The sequence below is a fragment of the Papio anubis genome, chromosome 17 (genome assembly GCF_008728515.1).
Source record: "Papio anubis isolate 15944 chromosome 17, Panubis1.0, whole genome shotgun sequence".
In the NCBI taxonomy this organism is placed as follows: Eukaryota; Metazoa; Chordata; class Mammalia; order Primates; family Cercopithecidae; genus Papio; species Papio anubis.
This window is the reverse complement of record NC_044992.1, coordinates 57,112,663-57,127,506: the sequence shown is the minus strand read 5'-3', so window position 1 is coordinate 57,127,506 and position 14,844 is coordinate 57,112,663. Positions and strand designations below refer to the sequence as shown.

Here is a 14,844-nt window from a genome sequence, read left to right as displayed (position 1 = left end):
GATGAGATCTACTCTATACTCAATGGTAAACTATGCTCCTATCTATCTCTTTCAACGCTGAGAATTTCTGAGTCTCAGATGGATTCCAGGAGAGTCTTGTACGGCAGAGAAATTGATGCTGGTATCACTCATTCAGTATCACCATCAAAAGATGAGCAATCACTCATTAGAAAGGGTTTTCGTGGCTCAAGCCTGTAATCCCAGCACTTTGGGAGGCCGAGACGGGCGGATCACGAGGTCAGGAGATCGAGACCATCCCGGCTAACACGGTGAAACCCTGTCCCTACTAAAAAATACAAAAAACTAGCCAGGTAAGGTGGCAGGCGCCTGTAGTCCCAGCTACTCGGGAGGCTGAGGCAGGAGAATGGCGTGAACCCAGGAGGCGGAGCTTGCAGTGAGTGGAGATCTGGCCACTGCAGAGTGAGACTCCGTCTCAAAAAAAAAAAAGAAAGAAAGGGTTTTCAAGGGTTTCCAGGCTGGCCTGACACATCTGCTCCAGGCACCTAATGAAGCCTGCCCCTTCCCTAGTGTCTTACTGTATCTTTGTTGAGATGGGGTCTTGCTATGTCGCACAGGGTGGTGTCGAACTCCTGGGCTCAAAGGATCCTCCCGCCTTGGCCTCCCAAAATGCTGGGATTACAGTTGTGAGCCACCATGCCCGGCCTTGTTTACTGTATCTTAAGCTTCCTCTACGCTTTGCATTTTATGTCTGAATGTTTGCATATGAATACTGGCCTTGCAGGGTGGTCTTTCTTGAAGGTAGATTGGATCTATCTGAAGAGAATGCTAATTTCTCCTTTTAGTCTCCAAGGAAAGAGATGATTCCTAAGGCAGAAAAAGGAAGCAGTAATTCAGAAAGTGAATCTTAGGCACAAATGTGTCCCTAGAACTCATCTGTCCACCATATGGGAGCCAGTCTAGGGATAGGGAGATAGGCAGTCTGCAATCCCCAGCAATCAAGTTTTTTGTTTTTATGGTTTTTTTTTAAGAAAATTGTTCATATTCATGTGGTTTCCTCTATTCCCCTTTTGTTGATCGTCTAGGATTTATTACCTTTTCACTAGTTGTTCCAACTTCTTTCTCAGCTCTGGACTCGAGGCTATTCTGTTTTATTCAAGAAGACTTTATTGAGCACCATTTCTGGGGTGGGAACAGTGTTAAGCACCCAGAGTACAAAGGTGAATAAGACACAGTCCCACCTTCGGGGTATTCCCTGTAGGAAAGAAAAAGATAAAATAAACGTCTAGGATAATGCAGTAGATGATATTGCAACATGTGGAAAGCAAACAGAAAAGGAAAAAAAGGAAGGTGGTAATAAAGCATGCTAGACATAGAAAATATTGATCAGAGTCACAGAGGCAGGAACTGATGATGGTAGGACGTAACAAGCATTATTATACCTGCTTCATTCATTTAATTTTTACCCTGTGAGGCAGGGGACTATTAATGTGCCCATTCAACAAATGAGTATACTGAGAGTCAGAGAAGCTGAATAACAAGCTGACATTCATGCATCTGTTAAGCAGCAGAGCCAGGACTGGGGGGCCTTCAGTCTGGCTCCTGACTTCATGTCTTACTGCCTCGCCATGCTGGGATATTTTCACTGGCCAGACCTGCGTCATGGGCTCACCCCAGAAGTGGATTGAGGGCTAGCAGGTTTCCCACAGAAAAATCCTACTGTTAAAATCATTAAAAGAAAAACTGAATGTTGGGCAAATGAAAACAATGGTTGCCCATTGCAGAATCACTTCAAAAATACAGCTTTTCCTTTCTCTTGCATTATTTGCTTGAGATAAATTTTCACAGATGGGTGGCTTTTGATATAAAATGCCAAGTAGTTTTTCAACAGGATGGCATATATTTACATTCCGTCTGCTCCGAATGAACTAATTTCACCACACCTTTATTTGTGTTGGATGCCATATGTTTTATAAACCTAGACAATTCTAATTTTACTAGATTCTACAGTTATTTGTATTTGCATCGTTTTCCCTATCCCTTTTTAGAGTGGAAAATACAGATAAGAAAGTCTATAGGCCGGGCGCGGTGGCTCAAGCCTGTAATCCCAGCACTTTGGGAGGCCGAGACGGGTGGATCACGAGGTCAGAAAATCGAGACCATCCTGGCTAACACGGTGAAACCCCGTCTCTACTAAAAAATACAAAAAACTAGCCGGGCGAGGTGGCAGGCGCCTGTAGTCCCAGCCACTCGGGAGGCTGAGGCAGGAGAATGGCGTGAACCCGGGAGGCGGAGCTTGCAGTGAGCTGAGATCCGGCCACTGCACTCCAGCCTGGGCAACACAGCGAGACTCCGTCTCAAAAAAAAAAAAAAAAAAAGAAAGTCTATATAAGTTGGTTAGCAAGAACCTTCGAATCAACAGATGGGCCAGCTGGAACCCTGGGAGCACATGGAAGGACAGGTGTGTCTCTCCTGCCCGCGGCCCTAGGGACCAGAGGGCAGGGTCTGTGCTGAGAGATGAGACCAGCTCATTCAGACCCAGCCTGGGGTTCAAACTCAAAAGGAACTTCAAATGTCAAACATTTTTGGGTTGTTATTATTACTAGTCATTTCAGCTGTGTTATTGCATGAATGTTAGACTTCATCTGAATTTTTACAATGCATGTGTGCATACACTACCGGAAAAACTCTAGAGACTTGTTGACTTTGGCGGTGTCCTAGTGTGTTCCTGTGTCTTCCTTCTGTTAAATCCTGATGAAAGCAATTTCCGAGACTCTGCTGGTGGTACTGCCAGGTGCGCACGAGTGTGAAGGGGTAGGAAAGGGATCACGAAAAGATGAACCGATGCTCCTTCCCCTCCTCGCTGCGAGGCCACTTTCCTTTGCACCAGAGACCTCAGGCTCCGCCGCTTGAGGCCCAGACCATAGAGATGCAGAAACCTCCGGATTCCTAGAGAGGAAATGCGAACTCAGGAAGTCGGCTTCAGCCGGCGGCCCACTTCCGGCTTCCTTCAGACAGCGCAAGTGCACTGAGTTCGGGGACTTTTGTCTGCTGGAGGGTTTCTCGCCTTTTGTTAGGTCCCTGCTCTGGGCTCAGGGGAGGCCTTGCCGGGTGGACACGAGCCCCTAATGCCGATTCTGGGGCCGCAGGCGGGGCCTTCTCCACGGAACTCGCACGCCGCGGGATTGGGGGCCAGGGTGGAAGGCTTTTCGGAGGGGCCACCTTGAAGCCCGTAGCGCCGGGATTCCTTTCTCCTAAGTGCTACTTAGAGATCGGCCCCTCGAATATCTAAGCTCTGGACTTTCCTTCATATAACCCCTACAGGCTCGAAAAAAATAATGGTGACACTGCAACTTAAAAGTATTTAGTTTAGGCCGGGCGCATTGGCTCACGCCTGTAATCCCAGCACTCTGGGAAGCCAAGTTGGGAGAATCGCTGAAGCTCAAGAGTTAGAGACCAGCCTGGGCAACATAGCGAGACCCCGTCTCTACTAAAAAATACAAAAATTAGCCGGGCGTGGTGGTGTGCGCCTGTGGTCCCAGCTGCTCGGGAGGCTGAGGTGGGAGGATCGCTTGAGCCTGGGAGGTCGAGGCTGCAAGTGAGCCGTGGTGGCACCCCTGCCCTCCAGCCTGGGTGACGCAGCGAGACCTGTAGAGATATATATATATTTAGGACCCATTTTTCCTGTATGTAGGAGAGCGACTGACCTGTCAATTTTAAAAACAAGTAACTAAAACAAAACAAAAAATGCACTTTAGTATTGTGACCAGATATGGGGAAGAAGATTAGTTCAAAAGATAAGGAACTATGACCCTGGAAGAGGAGTACAAGAACTATGCAGACAATGCCACTTGGAAGGAGGATTGGAGGTACAGGGGTAGAAAGGGTCCTAACGTCCTCCCTGTGGGAGAGGAGGGTGAAGACAAAATCAGGATCTCTTTACCAAAGGCAGTGCGGGGTGGTGCACACCTGTCATCCCAGCTACTCGGGAGGCTGAGGCTTGAGCCTGGGAGGCGGAGGTTGCAGTGAGCTGAGATCGTGCCACTGCACTCCAGCGTGGGCGACAGAATGAGGCCCTGTCTTAGGGGAAAAAAAAAAAAATCTTACCAAGGAGAAATGGGACTCATGACTGTAGACTACTAGTTTGAGAATACTGGCCTGGATTCTGTACCAGGGCAGCCACTTACCACAGGTGTTAGTTGCTCAATAGTTTCGACATGTTATTTACTGTTCATGATGTATGGTGGAGGAAGGCCGAGGCCAGGTTTTGTTCATTTCCATTTCCAGGAGTTGTATGGCTTGTGGCACTTCACTGATTATGAATCATTTTCTTGAACGTTCATAAAGACGGAAACTATCCATTCATAAAATGGAAACTATTCATGTGTGAAACTGATACACCTTCTCTGACACTTGTATGAGACTGTGTTGGGAAATAGTCCCTATAAAGAAGCATTTACCATGATGTGTTCCTGAGGAGAAAATGAGAAAGAAAGAAGGAAGTTTGGGATCTGCCTGTCTCTTAACACAGTTAATAGAATATTAGATCGCTCAGAGAAGGCCTACAGTAATGAACTTGCTTAACTTTGTTTAGTCTGGTGTTTCTGTAGCATTTTGACCACAGTAACTTTCAAGTAACGCTCTATTAATATCCCTCCCATGTCGTTTTTCCCAGAACACATTTTGCAAAATGCTGACATAAATCATTCACCTGGGCACAGGACTGCTCAGAAGGCACTCTCGGCTCTCAAAAGGCATTTCAGATCTACTTTTTTGAAATCATCTGACTGGATTTCGGTAAGGATAGTTTCCGTTTTATGAACGTTCGAGAAAATGATTCCTAATTAGTGAAGTGCCACAAGCCATATAACACCTGGAAAAGGAAATGAACAAAACCTGGCCTTGGCCTTCCTCCTGCATACATCATGAACAGTAAATAACATCTCAATATTATTGAGCAAACACTATCAATATACAGTTATTTATAAAACAGTGGAAATTATTATTTGGAAAAATTGTGAATTGTGTCAAGGAAATTCTAAAATTCAGTAGATTCAGGGATTGTTAGTGACAAACCTAGAAATTTGTTCACGGTCTCCTAGATGGACCTATTTTAATAAGACATGATCAATATCTTCTAACTGTATAAATAGAATGTAACTAAAAACCATTTAAATGTGTTGTATATTTGCATTGATATTCATTGGAACCTTGCTCTGACATTATAGAGTAAAATTTAGAACAGTTGTTTTGAACATCATTCAACATAGCTTCATTACTGAAACTATCTTGTTTGGCACAAACCTTCTTCAAGTAGAGCTACAAATTGACTTACTAGTATATTACTAAACTGTTGGAGTTTCAAACATGACCTGACTGGGGATGACTGGGTAACAATGCCTTGGACTGTCTTCTTCCAGTGTCCTATGCCTCACTGTAGGGCCAAAAAGCTGGTTCCATTAGTTGACACAGAGGTAAGCAGGATCCAGAGGACACATGCTAACCAAACTAAAAGAAGTTGTTGTGTAAACCTGGAGAGTGAGTTAATTCCTTTCTAGTGAAAAAATATAATTATCCATCAGACTGGATCATTGTATTTGCCAACAGTGTGTTTCTTTCCTGTAGGAAGATCTACATGGGAGGCTAGATTCTTATATTGTATTGAAACATATAGTGAGCTTGGAATCAGAACAAGGAGATGGTCGGGAGTTCAAGACTAGCCTGGCTAACATGGTGAAACCCTGTCTCTACTAAAAATACAAAAATTAGCCGGGCATGGTGGCATGCACCTGTAACCCCAGCTACTCAGGAGGCCGAGGCAAGAGAATCGCTTGAACCCTGGAGGTGGAGGTTGCAGTGAGCCGAGATCACACCACTGCACTCCAGCCTGGGCGACAGAGCAAGACTCTGTCTCAAAACTAACTAACTAACTAACTAAATAAATAAAGTGTCCTGAAATTGTGCTACCTTTTACTCCCAAATAGCAAAAACCATACATTTTTTTTATAGTGGTCTCCATCCCACCGACCACCTGTCTCTGCTTCATATTTGACTATCAGTATTTAAAGTGTTAACATCCCTCCCTTTCTTCAGGCCTTAGACTAACCCCCATCACTACCACCCTTTTTATTGGACCTCAGGCTTATTGAATTGGGGTTAGTCATAATTCTCAGTCCCTGGTACACAAACATCTTTGTTCCATGCATGGCCCTTTCTATTTATTTTATTCTATACCATGAAAGGATATAAAGCAAAATTAGCAAAGGGAAAAGGCACACGGGGGCAAAGTCTGGAAGCCATCAGGGGCAAGCTTCCAAGAGCCTCTCTCAGTGGCATCACACAGGACACATTTAATTCCTCCAGCAATGCACTGTGACAAGTGTGAAATGTTGTCTATTATCAGGGAAGCTCATTAGAGACTCAGTACCCAAAGATTTTGCTGGGGGCTGGCCATGTAGACAACCTCTGCCTAGCATGCACCAAGATTCCAGACTCCCAGAAGGAAAGCAGGTGTTTCACAAAAGCCACACTGTTTGCACAAACAGTCCAGGCACAGTGAACCACTCTTATCAGGGAATCATGGGAACTCTCCTGAAACCCAAGTTCCTACATGCCAGCCTTAGAGGGGCCAACCTTGAAAGCAGGCCTTTCTAAGGATAGCAGTCTCAGGCGTGCTGTGGTAACTCTCCTCTGCACGGTAGAAACTGCTGAGTGTAGCCTGCAGATACTCAGGAGATGATGAGAGAAATGATGCTTGGAGTGAACCTTGAAAGCTGAAAAGATCATTAACAGTGTGAAATGAGGAGAAAGGGGACTTCCAGCAGAGGGAAAATAGTTAGCAAAAGCAGAGAGGTGGGAACACCCAGATGCCTTTGTAGAAATGTGTATAGTTTGGAGTGACTGGCACGTGGGTATGGATGGCACATGGGTGTGAATGACAACCACTGACCTGGTCCAAGTCTCACTTTCCTCATCAGTGAAATGAGATGATTGATGTGGATGACCTCTAAGGTCCTTTCCAGCTCCTGCTTTTCCAAGGAAAATGGGAGCAACTGAGTCACGTGTCAGCAGCTGAGATAGGCATAGAAAACGTGACTGGACCTAAGCAAAGAGCATGAATTAAATCTGATCCAAACACTCTCTGCACTTACTAGATGTGTGACCTTAGGCAAATTGCTTCCCTGAGCTTCCACTTCCTCATTTGAAGTTGGATAGTGTATTAATCCATTCTCACACTGCTAATACAGACATACTCAAGACTGGGTAATTTATAAAGGAAAGAGGTTTAATTGTCTCACAGTTCAACATGGCTCGTGAGGTCTCAGGAAACTTACAATCATGGTGGAAATGGAAGCAAACACATCCTTCTTCACATGGCAGCAGGAAGGAGAAGTGTAGAGCAAAAGGAGAAAAGTCCCATATAAAACCATCAGATCTTGTGAGAACTCACCCATTATCATGAGAACAGCGTGAGGGTAACCACCCCCATGACTAAATTACCTCCCACTGGGTCCCTCCCATGACACGTGAGGATTATGGGAATGACAATTCAAGATGAGATTTGGGTGGGAACACAGCCAAACCATATCAGATAGTAATGATATTTTCTTCACAGAATTGTTTAGTATTCATGAGATGCTCTATAGAAGTTTCTGGCAGAGCACCTGACAGTAGGCGCTTAAGGAATGGTAACTGCTAAAAAACATTTGTTAACTTCATTTTGTCCATAATTCAGTTTATTATTATTAAAATTTAATAAGACAGGGTCTTGCTGTTACCCAGGCTGTCACGAACTCCTGGGCTCAAATGATCCTCCTGCCCGGCTTCCCCAGTAATGACTGCTAAAATTGTAATATTCAGTCTTTCCTCCCATACAGTTCAAGCCCTTGTTGCTGAATCAGTTATCAGTGTCTCCAGCCTTTCCAGTTGTAATCTCCACAGGAGGTTAAAGCACAGCTAACAAATGGCGCAGTCAAAGGGAGGCTCTGTCCCCATGACCAGGCCATGTCTCAGAGCAGCCACAAATGACAGCAGGTCTCCAGATCAGCAATATGCAGAAAGAGAAGCTGATGGGGGTTGTGGAGAAAGGCTTCCATCCCTCAGGGCAAAGGAAGCCAGAAGGTTGACAAAAGGACACTGTCTCGGTTGGCCTGAAGCAGAGGTGAATTGAATTGAGGAGGACACCTTGACAAGGAGAAAAAAAAATCAAGTCACAGATGGGGCGATCTGGGAGGGCTGACAAAGACAGCCCCACAGTGTGAAGTCACACACATTTCCTCAGGAAACCATCTGTTTGAACAGTAAGTAATGTGTTCCTAAAATACAAAATTTTGCTTCTTTAAACAGAATTTAATGTTTTAAAATATATGTACCACATTCTGTTTGTGAAAATGTATTGATCTGTACATGTTTTCTGAGTGAATACCATATTTCAATTAAAATGTGTATATATATATTTCAATTAAAATGTGTGTGTGTGTGTGTGTGTGTGTGTGTATATATATATATATATATATATATATATATATAGGCCAGGAGTACCTATAATCCCAGAACTTTGGGATGCCAAAGTGGAAGGATTGCTTGTGCCCAGGAGTTTGAGACCAGCCTGGGCAACATAGTGAGACCTCACCTCTACAAAAATTTAAAAATTAGCCAGGCATAATGGCACATGCCTGTAGTTCCCGCTACTTAGGTGGCCGAGGTGGGAAGACCGCTTGAGCCCAGGAGGTTGAGGCTGCAATGAGCCATGATTGTGCTACCACACCAGTACAGCCTTGGTGACAGAGCAAGACCCTGTCTCTCAAAAAAGAGAAAAAATACCAGAATAGATGAATATATAGGTAATTATGAATGAATATTTATTGCCAACCCAATAGTTATAATGTCTTATGGAATTTAAATATATGTGTAGAACTAAACAACACAAAATGAGGAAGGGGATAAATAAAACTAAAGTTTCCTAAAGTTTTAAATGTTTTGGGAACTGGTAAAAGTAATAATTTGTATTACACAGAAATAAGTCAAGATCGCATGTTGTTTAATCTTTAGGATAACAGCTAAAGAAAAAGAACGTAACCAAACTGTATAACTAACAAGTTTGAGGTAGAGAGTAGAATGATAGAAGATATTTTATTAATCCAAAAGAATGCAGGAAAGAAGAAAAACAACAGAAAACAGATGGTCAAGCAGAAAACAAATAGTAAGAATAAACACAACTTTATATCAATAATTACTTTACTATTATGTAAATAGACAAAATAGTCAAAATAAAAGACTAAGATTGGCTAGGTACAGTGGCTCATGTCTCTAATCCCAGAACTTTGGGAGGCCCAGGTGGGCAGATCACAAAGTCAGGACATCAAGACCATCCTAGCCAACACAGTGAAACCTCATCTCTACTAAAAATACAAAAATTAGCTGGGTGTGGTGGTGCGTGCCTGTAATCCCAGTTACTCGGGAGGCTGAGGCAGGAGAATCACCTGAACCAGGGAGTCAGATGTTGCAGTGAGCCAAGATCACGCCACTGCACTCCAGCCTGGGCGACAGAGCGAGACTCCATCTAAAACAAAACAAAACAAAAAAAACTAAGATTATCATACTGAATAAAAAACACAAAACCTAACTATATGTAACTTCTAAGAGAGACACTTTAAATACATGGAGATAGATGATTAAAGAAAAAGGAAAAGGAAAGATAGACTATAAAAGTCTAACAAAAGAAACCAGGCATATCTATAGCAGTATGAAGTAAGATTTTGAAGCAAAAAGCATTACTACAAATTAAAAGGTGCATATTATAATGGGTCAATCCAACTAGTAGATATCAAGTCACAAATCTATATGACTTATAACTTTAGAATACATAAAGCAAAAATTAAGCAACTCAAAGAAGAAAGTGACAAATCCACAATCATAGTGGAAGACTGTAACATACATTTCTCAGTAACTTATAGAACAAGAAAATAGAGCAGTAAGGATCTAGAAGATTTAAATGACACAACTAACAAACTTGACTTAGTTGTTATATATATATCAAATTCTGTACCCATAATGATAGAATTTTATTTATTTATTTATTTATTTATTTTTTTTTTATTTATTTATTTTTTTTAAGATGGAGTAGTTGCTTTTGTTGCCCAGGCTGGAGTGCAGTGGTTCAATCTTGGCTCACTGCAACCTCCACCTCTCAGGTTCAAGCAATTCTCATGCCTCAGCCTCCCAAGTAGCTGGGATTACAGGCATGTGTGAATTTACTTTTTAAGTGTACATGAAACGTATCAAAATTGATCATATGATGGGCAATAAAGAAAGCCTCAACAAATTTCAAAACATTGAAATCATTCAGAGAATGTTGTTTGACCAGAATGAAATTAAGTCAGAAGTCAATAATAAAAAGATAATATCCACGGCCTGGAAATTTCTAAATAACTCATAGATTAAAGAAGAAATCCAGACAGATATTAGCAAATATTTTGAACTGAATGTGACCCCATAAAAGACGTAACTTCTAAAAACTCATAGGATGCAGCTAATGTAGGGACTAGAGAGCTATTTGTAACCTTAAAAATGTATATATTAGAAAAATGGAAAGGCTGAAAGTCAATGATTTATTTTTTTAGTTTAAGAAGAAAAGAACAGTCAGTTATATCTAAGGAAAATAGAAGTAAGTAATAAAGATTATAAATCAGTGAAATAGAAAACAAATCTGCCGGGTGCAGTGGCTCACGCCTATAATCCCAGCACTTTGGGAAGCTGAGGCGGGTGGATCACGCGGTCAGGAGATCGAGACCATCCTGGCTAACACGGTGAAACCCCATCTCTACTAAAAATACAAAAAAATTAGCTGGGCATGGTGGCGGGCGCCTATAATCCCAGCTACTCAGGAGGCTGAGGCTGGAGAACGGCGTGAACCCAGGAGGCAGAGCTTGCAGTGAGCCGAGATCATGCCACTGCACTCCAGCCTGGGCAACAGAACAAGACTCCATCTCAAAAAAAAAAAAAAGGAAAGACAGAAAAGAAATAGAAAACACATATACAATGGAGAAAAATCAACCAAATCAAAAGTTGGTTATTTGAAAATATTGTTTATATTGATAGACTCCAAACAATACTGATCAACAGAAACAAGAAAGACAAATTTTCAAAATTAGAAAGGAATATCAGTACAGATCCCACAAATATAACAAAGATAAGAGAATATTATTGTCTTCACACCCAAATATTGATGACTTGGATAGAATAGACAAATTCCTTGAAAAATACAACTTTCCAAAGCCCACATAAAAAAATAAAATCTGAATAGCCAATACCTAATAAATAAAATGGAATCTATTCAAGAGCTTCTCACAAAGAAAATTCCAAACCCAAGATGACTTCATCAGTTAATTCTTCCAAATATTTAAAGAATAATATCATGGGCTGTGCGTGGTGGCTCACACCTATACTCCCAGCACTTTGGGAGGCTGAGGTAGCAGAATCACTTGAGTCTAGGAGTTCAAGAGCAGCCTGGACAATATAGTGAGGCACCGCCTCTACAAAAAAATTTAAAAATTAGCAGAGCATGGCAGCATGCACCTGTAGTCCCAGGTATTTAGGAGGCTTAGGTGGGAGGATTGCTTGAGCCCAGGAGTTAAAGGTTATAGTCAATGAGCTGTGATGGCATCACTGCCACTCCAGTCTGGGTGACAGAGTGAGACCCTGTCTCTAAAAAAAAAGAATAATACCAATCTTGCATAAACTTGCACAAACTCTACCAAAGAATAGAAAAACAGAGTATACTTCCCAACTCCTTTTATGTGGCCATAACCTGATAGAAAAACTGGACTAGGATATTACAAGAAGAAAAAATTACAGACCAACGTCAATCATTGTGGTATGAGAAAAAATAAATATTTGGGTTTTGTTCCTGGTTCCTTGCACATGGCTCCCAAAACTCCTGAAATCTCCACAGTGGCAAGAGTGTCTTTTGTATACTAATGAAATGACTAGTGGCTGGAGGCTTCTAGGTAGTTCAGGATGAAGGGGTCACCAGAAAGACCTAGACAATAGCTCTTATTTTGCATGCCAAGAAAAATAAATAATTAAAAAAAAAAAAAAAAAAGGAGAACTAGGCATGATTAGAGAGTTGGAACTTTTATCCCCATCCACTGACTTCTGGGGAGGGGAGAGGGACAAGGGGCTGGAGATTGAAGTAATCACCAATGTTCAATGATTCAATCAATCATGGCTATGTAGGGCTCATGCCTGTAATCCCAGCACTTTGGGAAGCCAAGGCAGGCAGATCACTTGAGGTCAGGAATTCAAGACCAGCCTGGCCAACATGGTGAAACCCCATCTCTACTAAAGATGCAAAAATTAGCTGGGCATGGTGGTGTCCACCTGTAGTCTCAACTACTCGGGAGGCTGAGGCAGGAGAATCGCTTGAACCCAGGAGGTGGAGGTTGCAGTGAGCCGAGATGGTGCCACTGCACTCCAGCCGGGGTAACAGAATAAGACTCCGTCTCAAAAAAAAAAAAAAAAAAAAATCATGCCTATGTAATGAAACTTCCATTAAAACCTCTAAATGATGAGGCTCAGAGAGCTTCCAGGCTGGTGAACACACCAAAGTGCTGGGAGAGTGGCATGCCCGAAGAGGGCAGGAAAGCTCTGGGCTCATTCTCCCTTGCCTTGCTCCATGCATCACTTCCATTTGGCTCTTCCTGAATTGTATCCTTTGTAATAAACCAGTAATATTAATTAAGCAGTTTCTTGCATTCCACTAATCATTCTAGCAAAGTGTCAAGCCTGCGGGAGGTGGTCATAAGAACCCCCAAATTATAACCAGTTGCCCAGAAGTATGGGTGGCCCGGGACTTGCAACTGGGGTCTGATTAGGACAATCTTGTGCGACTGAGGCCTTAAATCTGTGGAGGCTAATGCTAACTCTGGGTAGTTAGTGTCAGAATTGAATTGAATTGTAGGACACTCAGTTTGTGTTGGAGAATTGGTTGGTGTCAGGAGAGGAAAAAAATTCTTACTTGTGAATACAGATGCAAAATCCTAAATAAAATATTAGCATTTTTGCTAAGGAATTAGAAAAAATCAAGCATCCATCTAGGATTTATTCCAGGAATACAAAAGTGATTTAATATTCTAAAATCAATCAAGGGAATTCATCACATTAGTAGGAAAAAAAAAGATCATAAAATCATATTGATATATACATAAAAATGATGAGTTGATAGATACATAAAAATGGTGACTTCAGAAAATGTGGTTTCAAGAAGTAACATCAGATTCATTTTTCTTTCCTCCTTCAGAGTACTGTCCATCCAGTCTAGATTGATTTGTAGGAGAGAACTGCAGTCTGTTCCATGCCTAGCCTGAGCCACGGCCTGTACTACCTGTTATGCTGTAAGACCCTCTGATTTCCAGGACCCTCTGGCTTTGGATTTTGGTCGCCATCTTTGGTTCTGCATGTTTTATACTGATGGTTCAACCTGCAAGACAAAAAAGAGGGAGGTATTATTTAACATCATTATTGACATATTTAATATAATTATTGTGTCAGACACTCTGGTAGGTTCTGGAAGGACAAATGTAAACCCAAGTTTTGGAAGTCTAAGTAACTCATCGAAAGTCCCACTGCTGGTAAATGACAGAGCTGATATGTGAACCAGTCAGTCTGGCTTTGGAATTCATACTCTTACTCATTGTGTCACTAACTCTACCTGACCGACCACAATACTAGGCATTAAGTGTCAAATAGATGTAAGTTACACAGGCTGTGAAAGCACAAAGAAAAGACATCAGTTCTGGCTAGGGGTGGGTTGGTTCTGGAAGGCTTTTAAAGAAAGAGTATTTAAGCTGATACTTAAAAGATAAAGATTTTTAACTGGCAGAAAATAAGAATGCATTACTCAGGATAATTTAGATTATGCTGTGGTAACACAGGTTTAACCCAACAAGGGTTTCTCTCTCTTAAGAAAATGATAAGTCGGCCAGGCGTGGTTGCTCACGCCTGTAATCCCAGCACTTTGGGAGGCCGAAGCAGGTGTATCATGAGGTCAGGAGATCGAGACCATCCTGGCTAACATGGTGAAACCCCGTCTCTACTAAAAATACAAAAAATTAGCCGGGCGTGGTGGCAGCCGCCTGTAGTCCCAGCTACTCGGGAGGCTGAGGCAGGAGAATGGCGTGAACCTGGGAGGCGGAGCTTGTAGTGAGCCGAGATCGTGCCACTGCACTCCAGCCTGGGCGACAGAGCAAGACTCTGTCTCAAAAAAAAGAAAAGAAAAAAGAAAATGCTAAGTCAAGTTGGGCAATGTCCAGGGCCCTCCCTTGATGTCTTGACTCAGCTCTCTAGGCTGCTACCATTTAGACTTTCTCATTCCATCACATGTGCTCCATCACTGCGCAGGGGAAGAGAGAAAAACATGGAGAATTGGTACTTGCCCTTCAAGGCTTCGGCCTGAAAACCCACACAACACTTCTGCTCATGGCCCATTCATTCTAACTCAGAGAACATGGGCTATTTGGCAAGAAGTTGCTGCTTCTGCTCCAGAGAAAAGGAGCATTTCAGGCTGAGGAACAAGCACGTGCAAAGGCACGAAAGGGTAAAACTGCATGGTATGCAGGGGAGAGCAAATAGATCCAGGACACAACAGGTCTTCAATGCCATTCATAGACAAATGGAAGCTCTCATGGAGGAGCAGCAGAGTCTGCCTTGTTCTGCAAAATTATAGATGGTTTTAGATGTGCAAAATTATAGATGCAAAAAAGGAGGGCATGCAGAGATGAAAGACCAATGAGCTGGTTATAGCCATGCCCTTGGACTTCCCAGCCTCCATAATTGTGAGCCAAATAAGCTTCTTTTCCTCGTAAATTACCCAGTCTCAGGTATTCT

The 14,844-nt window shown here is 42.4% G+C and overlaps 1 long non-coding RNA gene across 2 annotated transcripts; it reads left to right on the top strand.

The window, feature by feature from the left end:
- Positions 1-3,533: 3,533 nt before the first annotated feature.
- Positions 3,534-13,614, top strand: LOC101012592. 2 transcript variants are annotated; one of them, XR_002518177.2, is made up of 3 exons: positions 3,534-4,755; positions 7,836-8,258; positions 13,259-13,614. It is a non-coding gene; the product is annotated as an uncharacterized LOC101012592 (long non-coding RNA). The 2 variants fall into 2 exon arrangements; XR_002518178.2 differs by lacking the exon at positions 13,259-13,614 and having other exon boundaries at positions 3,534-3,827; positions 4,634-4,755; positions 7,836-8,437.
- The last annotated feature ends 1,230 nt before the right edge of the window (positions 13,615-14,844 follow it).